The 13034-nt window shown below is 48.5% G+C and overlaps 1 long non-coding RNA gene across 1 annotated transcript in view; it reads right to left on the bottom strand.

The window, feature by feature from the left end:
- Positions 1 to 412: 412 nt before the first annotated feature.
- The window catches only part of LOC108530449 (uncharacterized), a 26820-nt gene continuing 14198 nt past the window's right edge, over positions 413 to 13034 (bottom strand). The window contains exon 5 of the long non-coding RNA XR_001885834.1: positions 413 to 859. This is a non-coding gene — a long non-coding RNA (uncharacterized LOC108530449). The remainder of the gene's footprint in view (positions 860 to 13034) is intronic.

The following is a 13034-nucleotide window of genomic DNA, read 5'->3' as shown; positions in this document are numbered from 1 at the left end:
ACAGCCTGCTAGCGGCCAGACGTGAATGGGGCCATCCTCAATCATTCAGCTGCCAACCGACCTGCCAGCTGACCGCAGGTGCATGAGAGCCCAGCAGAACTCAGCCAAGCTGGCCCAGACCAGAAGACCTGCCCAGCCAGCCCACAGAACTGAGATCTAAATAAATGACTGTTGTTGTAAGTCACTATGTTTTGGAATGATGTGTTACTCATACAGGTCCACATAAAAGATGCTGTGGTCATTGTCCCCATAAGATCTTTGCTATAGACAGGATACCCCTGCCCCACCATAGTCCTATTCAATCATTCTTCATGAGAAAATCTTTACCTACTTTTTTATAATAGCCTGGCCACTGAAGCAGCCAAGAGACCATTCACTGTCTCTGCCAAAAGCAGACAAAATCATTCCTCTCTTCCAAGCTCTTTGTCCTTCCCTCATCATCCACTTTTTACTGAACAAAGAGAGATGAGCTCATTAGATTGAAGGGCTGAAATGTCAGTAAGAACCCGTTCTGCGCACCATCGCCAGCCACTCTTTCTGACAGGTTCTATTTTTCTCTTGCCTCTCTTTTTCTTCTTGATTACAAGACACCTGGGAGAATTTCTGACTTGCTTGAAATGTTCTTTTTACAGTTGGCCGAAGCTTCTGTGACGATTCTTCTGTTCAGCCTGCACGGTTCCCTGCACAGTTGTGACGGAGATGAACTGTTCTGACCCAGGAGCCTGATCCCTGTAGCCTCTGTGTCTGATTCAGAGCTCTTCGGAGCGCCTCGCTGGGGAAACTTGAAGTCAAGCAAGAGTCGCAGCAGTCTTCTTCCAAAGGAGATCTGCTTTCTACCGGAAAGTTCTGGCTCTTAACCCTTTCAAGAAACATTGAACTGTTATTTTATTTTTTGATAATGAGAGCACAAAATACGCAGAATGTTTCTTTTTCCTTTTTTTTTGGAGACCGAGTTTCACTCTTGTCGCCCAGGCTGGAGAGCAGTGGCGCGATCTCGGCTCACTGCAACCTCCGCCTCCCAGGTTCAAGCAATTCTCTTGCCTCAGCCTCCTGAGTAGCTGGGATTACAGGCTTGCGCCACCACACCTGGCTAATTTTGTATGTTTAGTAGAGACGGGGTTTCTTCATGTTGGTCAGGCTGGTCTCGAATTCCCGACCTCAGGTCATCCTCCCACCTCAGCCTCCCAAAGTGCTGGGATTACAGGTGTCAGCCACCATGCCCGGCCAGAATGTTTCTTTTTCTTCCTCTGTTCAGCCCTTGAGGGTCCCTTTCAAAGTGGCTGCAGCACTGCCCTCAGCACCTCCCCTCAGCACCGTTCTCAGCAAAGCCCCAGCCTCACAGACTTCAGCACTACCCTCTGGCCCTGCGGACTGCAGCACTGCCCTCTGACCTCACGGACTGCAGCACTGCCCTCTGACCTCACGGACTGCAGCACTGCCCTCTGGCCCCACGGACTGCAGCACTGGCCTCTGGCCCTGCAGACTGCAGCACTGGCCTCTGGCCCCGCAGACTTCAGCACTGCCCTGGCCCTGCGCACTGCAGCACTGCCCTCTGACCTCGCGGACTGCAGCACTGCCCTGGCCCCACGGACTGCAGCATTGCCCTGGCTCCGTGGACTGCAGCACTGCACTGGTCTTGCAGACTGCAGCACTGCCCTCTGACCTCGCGGACTGCAGCACTGCCCTGGCCCCGCGGACTGCAGCACTGCCCTGGCTCCGCGGACTGCAGCACTGCCCTGGCCCCGCGGACTGCAGCACTGGCCTCTGGCCCTGCAGACTGCAGCACTGGCCTCTGGCCCCGCAGACTTCAGCACTGCCCTGGCCCTGCGCACTGCAGCACTGGCCTCTGGCCCTGCGGACTGCAGCACTGCCCTGGCCCCGTGGACTGCAGCACTGCCCTGGCCCGGCGGACTTCAGCACTGCCCTGGCCCCATGGACTGCAGCACTGGCCTCTGGCCTCGCAGACTGCAGCACTGCCCTGGTCTCACAGACTTTGGATGGTGGAACTGATTCTTAGCCTCAGAGTGATAAGAATTCCATTCCAGGGCTCTTTCCCTAGTCCTGGATCAAGAAAGATAGGGCCATACAAAGTCAGAATTTCAAGAACTTTAGAAATCAACTGGCCCTATATTGCCACATTACAGATGGAGAAACTGAGGGCCAGACATGCTTGAAGTCTGGAAGTGACCTGCCCAAGGCTGCCAGCAAGGTGGTGATAGAGCCAGGCCTAGAACCATGGTCCTCTGACCCCTGGTTTGTGCCATCTCAACTACCAATTGCTGCCTGCATTCTCCAGGTTTCTGATAGTGCTTTGGTTGATTTTTGAAAAATGAATTAGGAGAAGTAAAAGGAAGCCAAGGGTTTTCTGCAGACCAGCCTGTTGGGCAGCAGAGCAGAGGGCACTGCCACCAAGGTGAGAGACCTCAGAAAGTCTCCTCCCATCTTCTCCTTGATGTGAGAATATCCACAGGACAGAAACTCAGAAAGGAAAAGGAATCAAGTCCTTCACCCACACCAGCATGTGAACAACTAGAAGGAGGAGAACACCTTTGCCTCCTTACCTTTTGCTTTTATTTAGTAAACACATTTCTTATGAGTGGACACAACTTTTCCAGAGGAAAACCCCTTACAGAGTAAATGTCTCTGTTTCTGTTCCTTTATTATTATTATTATTTGATGGAGTCTCACTCTGTCACCCAGGCTGGAGTGCAGTGGCGCGATCATGGCTCACTGCAAACTCCGCATGCCAGGTTCAAGTGATTCTCCTGTCTCAGCTTCCCAAGTAGCTGGGATGACAGGTCCCTGCCACCACGTCCAGCTAATTTTTGTATTTTTAGTAGAAACAGGGTTTCACTCTGTTAGCCAGGCTGGTCTCGAACTCCTGACCTCATGAGCTGCTCACCTCAGCCTCCCAAAGTGCTGGGATTACAGGCGTGAGCCACCGCGCCTGGCCTTCTGTTCCTTTTTGATGCTTCTCAGGTTTTCATGTTGTATAACCAGTGTGAATACTTAGTGTGAATACTTAGTGTGAATACTTTCCAGCTACGTTTTTCCCTTTAATCTCATTGCATATTCAGAAATTGCTGTGTGAATATAGTCTTCATGTTTGTGAGGTTGTTTGTTTCTGAGACGCAGTCTTGCTCTGTCACCCAGGCTGGAGTGCAGTGGTGTGATCTTGGTTCACCGCAACCTCCACCTCCCCGGTTCAAGCAATTCTCCTGCCTCAGCCTCCCAAGCAGCTGGGATGACAGGTGCCTGCCACCATGTCTGGCTAATTTTTGTATTTTTAGTAGAGATGGGGTTTCACCATGTTGGCCAGGCTGGTCTTGAACTCCTGATCTCAAGTGATCCTCCCACCTCAGCCTCCCAAAGTGCTGGGATTACAGGCATGAGCCACTGCGCCTGGCCTGTGAGTTTTAATTATAATACTGTATTCATTATGTGAGTGCATCATAATTTGCTTTCCAATTTGCCTCAGGTTGAATATCTGAAGTATTTCTAATTCATTAGCATTAATAACACCAGTATGATTATTTTTGTATCCATAGCTCCTTTATCCCTTTGGGTTTATTTATTCAGGGTGTGCTTCCATATCTGTAGGTAGAATGATTCAATCGTGGTGAGGTCTCAGCTCTTGCTATTGCCTTGCCAGGCTATTCTCCAGAAAGATGCAACCAATTTGTAGGATCTCCAGTACCATTTATTTATTTATTTATTTATTTATTTATTTATTTATTTATTTTTGGAGACAGGATCTCACTCTGTCACCTAGGCTGGAGTGCAGTGGCATGATCATGGCTCACTGCAGCCTCAAGCTTCTGGGCTCAAGCCATCCTCCTGCCTCTGCCTCCCGAGTAGCTGGAACTACAGGTTCATGCCACCATGGCTGGCTAATGTTTTTACTTTTTGTAGAGATGGGGCCTCACTTTGTTGACGAGGCTTGTCTCAAACCCCTGGGCTCAAGCAATCCTTCCGCCTCGGCCTCACAAAGGGCTGGAATTACAGGTGTGAGCCACCATGCCCAGCTAGCTCCATTTAAATGTATCATGTCCCACCGCATAGAACTGTGTTACCACTGAGTTTTGTCATTTATATTGATCTTTGCCATGTCAAACTGGGAAGGTTGAAACAGTTAGGAGTGCAGGACGTGTATCAAGGGAGAGAATCTGTGAGATGAAGCCAAGAAGCAGAAGTGAGCAGAAGCTGAGACACACACTCCAAGTGGAGCTAAGGGAATGGGGTTCATTTTTAACGACTGTCTGTCCAGGGTGTGTGGTTGACTGGCCCGGGCTGGAATTTCAGGGTCAGGGTGGACACCAGCTTAACAAATATGTGGCGAAGTTCATGACCTGTTTCTAGCTTGATGTTTCTTTCCTTCTTGCCTCTGTATTTAGGATAGTTTACTACCTGCAGCACACTGGGGATAGTTTACTATCCGTAGTGCATTTGGGATAGTTTACCATCTTCAGCGCATTTGGGATAGTTTACTATGTGTAGCGTATTTGGGATAGTTTACTATCTGTAGTGCATTTGGGATAGTTTACTATCTGTAGTGCATTTGGGATAGTTTACTATCTTCAGCGCATTTGGGATAGTTTACTATGTGTAGTTCTTTTGCGCATTAGCTTGGCTTCCTTGTCATAAGGTCTCTTTTCTCTGCTTTGCAAGCAAAAATCAGAGCCCCTGAATCACAAAAGGGTGTAGGTAGCTTTCCACACTAGTTTCGCCTCATTCAGGGACCCCATGGCTTATAAGAAGGGAAAGCTGGGCGGCTCCCAAGTGTCCCAGGAAAATAGCCCTTTCTGGGAGTTTGATCTGCCAAGTTGCCAATAGCTGAACTGAGCTCCTCAGGAGCTCCTGGGAGAAAAAGGTGGCTCAGGGAGCAGAAATGATGGGCCAGAGAGAGAACCCTAACACCTAGCTTCACAGGCCCCTTTCTGTCTTTGCCCACCTTTCCCCACCCACATACAACAGCTTTTGGAGTAGCTTAGTGTAACCTAATTTTCAGGGATCCCCTCAGGACTGGTAGGCTAAATTTAGAGCCCACACGAGGAAGTCTATTGGTCATGTGGTGTGCCTTGAAGCCTGCAGCACGTAAAAAGTTATACTTAATACCCCTGGGAGAGACCAAACACAGGAAAGCCAGTTTGTGGGAAACAATTATATTTTCATAAGAAGCCTCTCTGCCTATGTGTTTGGTAAACTGTTAGCCCTCTAAGAATTGGACTATGGATTCTCTAGTCTTATAATTAGACATGTGAACAAGCAGAGGGTTTAAGAGTCAGAGGAACATTCCAGAATCTTCAACAGCCCTAAACAAGGTCATTGGCATCCTGCTAGATCTGGTCAGCATCTGACTGGCACTAGAACACACTCTGTGACTGACCCTGTCAATCAGCCCAGCATCCTGTCCGGTGGCCTGACCGAGGGCTGCACTGTAATCCTTGTTTCCTTTGAAAGTCTGGAATTCATAAGGAAATAGGGTGGGGGTCAACAATGGATGATCTAATTTTCCAAGGGAGTATTGAATTAGTCAACAACCTGATCCCCACCACTGAGATAGCTCCTTTTGTGAATATTTTACCGACCCACCTGCTAGGTCTCAAGGCTTCTGAAGGGACTCTTCCCAGACAACCACCCTGCACATCTTAGCACAGCACAGCCTGCTTCCTTTCCTCACTGATTCTAAAAAAAAGGAGCCGCTCCCCGTCCCTTTCGTATCCACCCCGACTCCAGGCAGGATAACACTGGATAAAACCCCCCTATATTCTTCAGCACAAAAATCCCAAAAGTCCACTCCAAGGCCTTCTGCCAAGCCTGCTCTTGTTTAAGACACAGTGACTGGACTCTGAAGCAGCCTCTGGAGGCTCTGACTGCCGGCCAGTACATTTAAAGATGAGCTAAAGGAAACAGAAGGATAGTTGATGCACTTCCTTGATCTCTGACATTTGCCTGGAGCAAAAGAAAGAGGAGAATGATGCTGAGATTAAGGCTTCTCCCGTGGAGCGATTCTATGTGTCCTGTTGCGACGTGCAGACAGGCAAGGCAATAAGGCCTTCTGGGGGTCAGCAGAGAGACAGGTCAAACAAGGGTACTGCCCAGGCCACTGGGGCCCCAATCAAGACGTGACTCTTCTCCAAAGGGAGCAGATGACATGGGCCTCCTTGTACCAGTGTGGGAGCCAGTATGGGTACAGGATGGTGACAGACACTCAGGATAGGCAGGGAGAGCCACATCACCAAGCAATCAGACTTGTTTACCCCTCTTGAGGTAAATGTGGGAAGCCAACAACTGGCATTTTGTAGAGCCAATTGGCAGAAGAAGCACCATCCACACAAATCAATCAAAAATGTCTATTCTTGGCTGGGCGCGGTGGCTCACACCTGTAATCCCAGCACTTTGGGAGGCCGAGATGGGCAGATCACCTGAGGTCATGAGTTCAAGGCCAACCTGGCCAACATGGTGAAACCCATTTCTAGTGAAAACACAAAAATTAGCCGGGTATGGTGGCCGGCGCCTGTAATCCCAGCTAGTCAGGAGGCTGAGGCAAGAGAATCATTTGAACCTGGGCGGCGGAGCTTGCAGTGAGCTGAGGTTGTGCCACCACACTCCACCCTGGGCCACAAGAGTGAAACTCCGTCTCACAAAAAAAAGAAAAAGAAGTCTATTTTTAAAGACTACTAACTGAGAAAGAAGTAAGAGCCCTGAAGAAACAGAAAGAAGGGACCTGAGCATGCCACGGCAGGAGAGGATGAGAACAGCACGGAGAAGCGGGAGGCGCTAGCAGTCAGAAGCCCGCAGCAGAACTGGCCAGTGCTCACAGAGCTGTTTGGACTGCACGGGAGCTGATTGTCTTGGCCTTAAGGTCCTCGGTGAGGACAGAACAGAAGTTAATGGCACACACCGTGCCTGGGTGAAGCCTTGGCACCATCAAGGAAAGCAGACTCTGCATTTGGAGAGCCTGGGCCCTCTCCTTGAACCTGGTTCTGAAGGTTTCGGTGATGAGTCACTTCGTTCCCCCTCACCAGCTTCTGTCTTTAGCCATAGCACTGACGTGTCTGAACCTGCAAGCACCTCCCGAGCAGGAGCACCCGTCATCTTCACACCGCGGATGACTAACCATGGCCTGCTTACAGTCTCCTAATTATCACAGAATGAAAATGCAGCATGCCTGAAAGCTGAGGTTTTGGGAACAGGATGAGAAGAGCTGTGGAAGGAATATGGAGATGCAGGGTGCAGGCAATGAGCTAAGCTTTCGACAGGCCCTCGCAGTCCTTGGGAGCAGGGGCCCAGCGACCACGGATCCAGACAGAGTGCTGTCCTTGGCAGGGCCGCACGTAATCTCATTCATTACAGCCTCCGATTAGGTTCCCAGGCTCATTAAAATCTGTGTGCCATTCACTGTTTCTCTTGGATCAGATTGAATTCTACTGTGCAGAGAATTGCCAGGGCTTCGAAGTGTCCAGTGCAGGCCAGATAGCATCTCTTGGCTTCACTTCTTCCTGAAGTTTCTCCCTGTGCTTCTGTGTGCTTGCTGCCAAGAACACAAGTCACCATTCAGGCCCACGGCTGCCAGCTCAAACAAGGGCTTCTGACCCAAACAAAGCCCGCATAAAAAGTCCAAAGCACTTGAGCTAAACTTACTCTAAAAACTACGGCAGTACAGGACAAAGACAGACACTCGGGTTAGACAGAAAGAACCACAGCTAAGGCAATCTTTAAAAAAGGAGAGTAAGCCGGGCTCAGTGGCTCACGCCTGTAATCCCAGCATTTTGGGGGGCCAAGGTGGGCAGATCACTTGAGCTCAGGAGTTCGAGACCAACTTGGGCAACATGGCAAAACTCCATCTCTACCTATATATATATATACATATTAGCCAGGCATGGTGGCATGCACCTGTGGTCGCAGCTACGTGGGAGGCTGAGGCAGGAGAATCGCTTGAGCCAGGGGTACAGAGGTTGCAGTGAGCTTCTCGTGCCATTGCACTCCACCTTGGGGGACAGGAGTGAAACCCTGTCTCAAAAAATAAAATAAAACAAAATAAAATAGGAGAGTGAAGAGGGGCTTTTACTCTATCTGATATAAAGACATATTATAGCCATAGGTGCAGTGGCTCACGCCTGTAATCCCAACACTTGGGGAGGCTGAGGCAGGAGGACCACTTGAGGCCAGGAGTTCAAGACCAGCCTGGGCAACATAGTGAGACCCTATCTCTACAAAAAATAGAAAAAAAAAATAGCTGCTCATGGTGGCGCGTGCCTGTAGTCCAAGTAACTCAGAAGACTTAGATGGGAGGATTTCTTGAGCCCAGAAGGTTGGGGCTGCAGTGAACTGTGACTGCACCACTGCACTCCCCAGCCTGGGTGACAGAGGAGGCCCCTGTCTCAACAACAACAACAAAAAACATATTATAAAGCCATCATAATAAAAACAGTCAAAACCATATGAATAGATCACCAGAACAGAACAGAGAGCTCAGAGTTAGACCCTTGTTTAGGTCAGAACTTAATATAGGATGAAGGTGGTCCCACGCATCACTCAGGGAAGGACAGATTATTTAGTAAATGGCATTTGGGAAACAGGCTCATTGTATAGAGAAAAATAAAACTAGACCCTACTTAACACTAAATACAAAAGAGAACTCTGCGTGTTTTAAAGACCTAAGTATAAAAGGTTAAAGAAAAATAGCGGAAATAAAATGGGTAGAAGAGAGTGCAGGAACATATCTTTGTGATCGATCCTCCTCAAAACAAAATTTCAGAAGCATAAGGCAAATTTTTACAAATATGATTAAATTAAAATTAGGGGTTTCTAATCAACAAAAGTCCCTACGGACAAAGTTAATAGACTGTTAACAAACAGAGATAGATATTTATAACATCTAAATCAATGAGAGATTGATATGAAGAATATGGAAGGATCTTGAACATTTATGACTGTAATTAAAAATGAGGAAAGGGGCTGCGCGCGGCTCACACCTGTAATTCCAGCACTTTGGGAGGCCAAGGCAGGCAGTTCATGAGGTCAGGAGTTCAGGACCAGCCTGACCAATATGGTGAAACATGACTCTACTAAAAATACAAAAATAAGCCTGGTGTGGTGGCGTTTGCCTGTAGTCCCAGCTACTCAGGAGGCTGAGGCAGGAGAATCACTTGAACCCGGGAGGCGGAGGTTGCAGTGAGCCAAGATCGTGCCACTACACTGCAGCCTGGGTGACAGAGCACGTCTCCATCTCAAAAAAAAAAAAAAAAGAAAAAAAAAATATATATATATGGAAAGGATATAAACAGACATTATACAGAAGATGAAATTCCAAAAAGCTAACAAGGTGGCATAGGTCAGTTGTGCTGAAGCAGACTCTGAGCTAGGGAGTTGTGAGCAAGAGGTCTACATGGGAGCGGTCTCAGCAGCAACACAGTGAGGGAGTGAGGAAATCAGCATAGGGCTGGGCAGAGCGAGGATCTGAACTGTGATGTGGGTATAGCACAAGCCTTGGCTAATCCCATGGGGGAATGCTGATGCTGGCATGTCTTTTCAGAGATGTCCTGAATTTAGGCAAGGGACTGGGGCTTTGTACCTCTGCAGTGACTAGCCTCTGGATGGAGGCTGCCTCCACGGAGAGCTCATAAGCGTGGGTGAAGCTGCTTCCTGGGGCTGAGGGCAATTCCCGGGGAGGGTCTCACCTGTGAGCCATTTACAGCCAGCACTTTGGCAGGAAGGGGCGGGGAGGGGTGAGGGGAGGCACAGGTTTCAGTCCTGGGGCAGGAACCAGAGTGGTATACCATGCATCTACCATGAAGAAAGATTCAAAAGTTTTAGTAACATAAAAAATGAAAATTAAAACAACAGCAGGATGTCACTGTATGCCTTTTATATTGGCAAAATATAGAAATACAGGTAATGCCAAGTATTGGCAGGGATGTGGGACATAGCCACCCCTGTACCCTGCTGGCGAGAGGACAGATTGAGAGGAGTCGGCACTGGCAGTGTTCTGGGGCACACGCAGGCATCGTTAGTCACATTCAGTAGAACATGTTAGCAGTGCTGCCACGAGGTATACATCCCAGGCTGCTCTTACACAATTCTGTAAGGAGAGGTGTATGCAAACGTTGCCTGCACAGGAAGTCGTGGTGGGAGCTGGAGACTACCTGAGTTTCCATCACTGAGATGGAGAAATAAAATACAGTGAATGCACGCCAGGGAGTACAATGCAACAGGACTGAGGCAAAATCATAAATGTATACATAGCAGCATAGACGGATCTTAAGAACAGTGAAAAATGGGGGAAAAGCATGAAAAAGGTTAGAAAGAATGATATAGAATGTGTACATAAACTTAAAATACTGCAAATGCTATTTGTATGAAAATATGTGAACAAAAAGATATACATCATACACCTAGGAATCATCTGCAGCGAGAGAAGGAAATGGAATTGCAGGATGGGGAGTAAAAGGAATAAGGAAGGAAATAATTCAGGAGGGGTTTCCCAGGGACCAACGATGCTGACATAAATGAGCCAAGAAGTGGGAGGAACTCGATTCTCTTCATCTGACTTCTAAAACTAGCAGCAGCAACCACCACACCACTGCCATTTGAGCCCCAAGAAAGCAAGCTCAGGTTCTGCACCTTCTCTTTCTCTGAGATCTCCCCTCAAAGGAAAATGGCAGAATCCTGCCATACATCACTCCTCGCTCTTACGTATAAATGAAATGACGCCCACCTCTGATCTCCAGTGGGCTAAAGAGGTTGGCATCTGCACAGAGGTTCATGCCCCTTGAGGCAGAATGACTTTGCTGCAGGGAAGGATGCTTTCCATTCTCTTTCCCACGAACTCTCCCACCTTTCATTCCAATCAAGTCACCAACCAGACTGAAATGCAATAGGCATGAGCTCAATGCTTCCCTTTGATCAGGACCCTCACGGCAGACAGAGGAAACCACCAACTCAGAGTGAGGTTTAGATCTTGTCCACCAGGGCCGGGCGCGGGGGCTCAGGCCTGTAATCCCAGCACTTTGGGAGGCCGAGACGGGTGGCTCACCTGAGGTCGGGAGTTCGAGACCAGTCTGACCGACATGGAGAACCCCCATCTCTACTAAAAATACAAAAAAATTAGTTTGGTGTAGTGCACATGCCTGTACTCCCAGCTACCTGGGAGACTGAGGCAGGAGAATCGCTTGAACCTGGGAGTCGGAGGTTGCGGTGAGAGGAGATCACACCATTGCACTCCAGCCTGGATCACAAGAGCGAAACTCCGTCTCAAAAAAAAAAAAAAAAAAAAAAAATTGCCCACCTAGGAGAGGGCCCAAAACAGTGAAGTGACACTGGCTTGACAAGTTCTTTGCGCTGATGGAGAATGAGCTTGAACCCTCTGATGAAATCTATCCTGCCTGACCAATGAGTCCCGGAACCCCTGGAGGCCCTGAGAGAGCCGGAGAATCATGGGGCTTACCAGCTGTTCTTGGGTTCCACTGTGGCTGTTCCAACCCCCAACTGCTACCCCTGACACCCCCAACCCTATGCAACAAGCATTTGAGAACCAAGACCAGGTTACCAGTCCAAAGTGAGGAACACAGAGATTGAGATCCAGGGGTGCAGAGGAGAGCTGGGCTGGGAGGAGGGCTGCCACTCAGGCTCATAAATGTGTAAAAGGAAAATAAATCTCGGGACCTAAAAATCACTAAGCCAAGAGAAAAGTCAAGCCGTGAACTGTTAGACCTGCCTCCCATTCTATTCCTAGATAAGATAGCTACAAAGACAGGAAGCTACAGACCTCCCTCACAATTTGCCTATGGGGAAATTCCTTGTGGACGAAGCCCAGGTAGAACTAGAAGTCTCCCTCTGAGGCTCACCAGAGACAAATACACATCTGATAGCTTCCTCTGCCCTATCGTTTATGTAAAAATACAGATTCACTGAGCTGGACTAAATTGTGTATTCAGTGGAAGGCTAATCAAGGACTCAGAAGAATGCAACGTTTTGTCTCTTATCTACTTCCTACCTGGGAGCCCCGCTTCCAGTTGTCCTGCCTTACAAAATTGAACCACTGTACATCTTACACATATTGATTGATGTCGCATGTCTCCCTAAAATGTATAAAAGCAAACTGTAAGGCCGGGCACGGTGGCTCACGCCTGTCATCCCAGCATTTTGGGAGGCTGAGGCAGGCGGATCATCATTTGTCGGGAGTTTGAGACTAGCCTGTCCAACGTGGAGAAACCCTGTCTACTAAAAATACAAAATTAGCTGGGTGTGGTGGTGCATGCCTGTAATGGAGAATCACTTGAACCCGGGAGGCAGAGGTTGCGGTGAGCTGAAATCGTACCACTGCACTCCAGCCTAGGCAATAAGAGCGAAACTCCGTCTCAAAAGAAAAAAAAAAAAAGAAAAAAAAAGCAAACTGTGTCCCCGATATCCCCAATATCCCTGACCATCTTGGGCACACGTTGTCAGGACTTCCGGAGGCTGTGTCACAGGCACGTCCTTAACCTTGGCAAAATAAACTTTCTAAACTGACTGAGACCTGTCTCAGACATTTGGGGTTCACAGATGGAAACAGAAAGTCAAGTGGTCATAATAGTGCTCCGAACCCCCTGGCCAGCACCAGGCCCTGACTCCCAGGCCAACTCTCACTTTTCCTCACTATCATAGTGAAAACCACACATTATTACTATTTAAAGGGTCTCTTCTAGAACACCAGCGCCGCATTCCACAAACAAGTCTATAATAAACAGGATCCTGAGGAAAAAGGAGAGTCCCAGGATCATGGTACTGGAGTTGGTATAGGCAGAATTTTTAAATTGTTTTCCTTCTGGGTCCAGAAAGTCAGCTTCTGTGCCTGTCTTAATGCTTCATCCTGGAAAGCTCAGGGTACAACGGGTCTTGCTGCTGAAAGGCGTTCTAAGGACAGCAGTTGGTCGGTGATGCTATGAAATGCCTGTGCACAGTAGGCCTTCTCCAAATGTTAGCTCCCTTCCCTACCCCCATTTTCCTTCTCCTGCGTTGTTTTCACTGAGGAGTCACGCTGGAACCCAGAA

Source organism: Rhinopithecus bieti, unplaced genomic scaffold (genome assembly GCF_001698545.2).
Source record: "Rhinopithecus bieti isolate Rb0 unplaced genomic scaffold, ASM169854v2 scaffold_5626, whole genome shotgun sequence".
NCBI classification, from domain to species: Eukaryota; Metazoa; Chordata; class Mammalia; order Primates; family Cercopithecidae; genus Rhinopithecus; species Rhinopithecus bieti.
The sequence above is the reverse complement of the archived record's forward strand: the minus strand, read 5'-3'. Positions and strand labels throughout refer to the sequence as shown.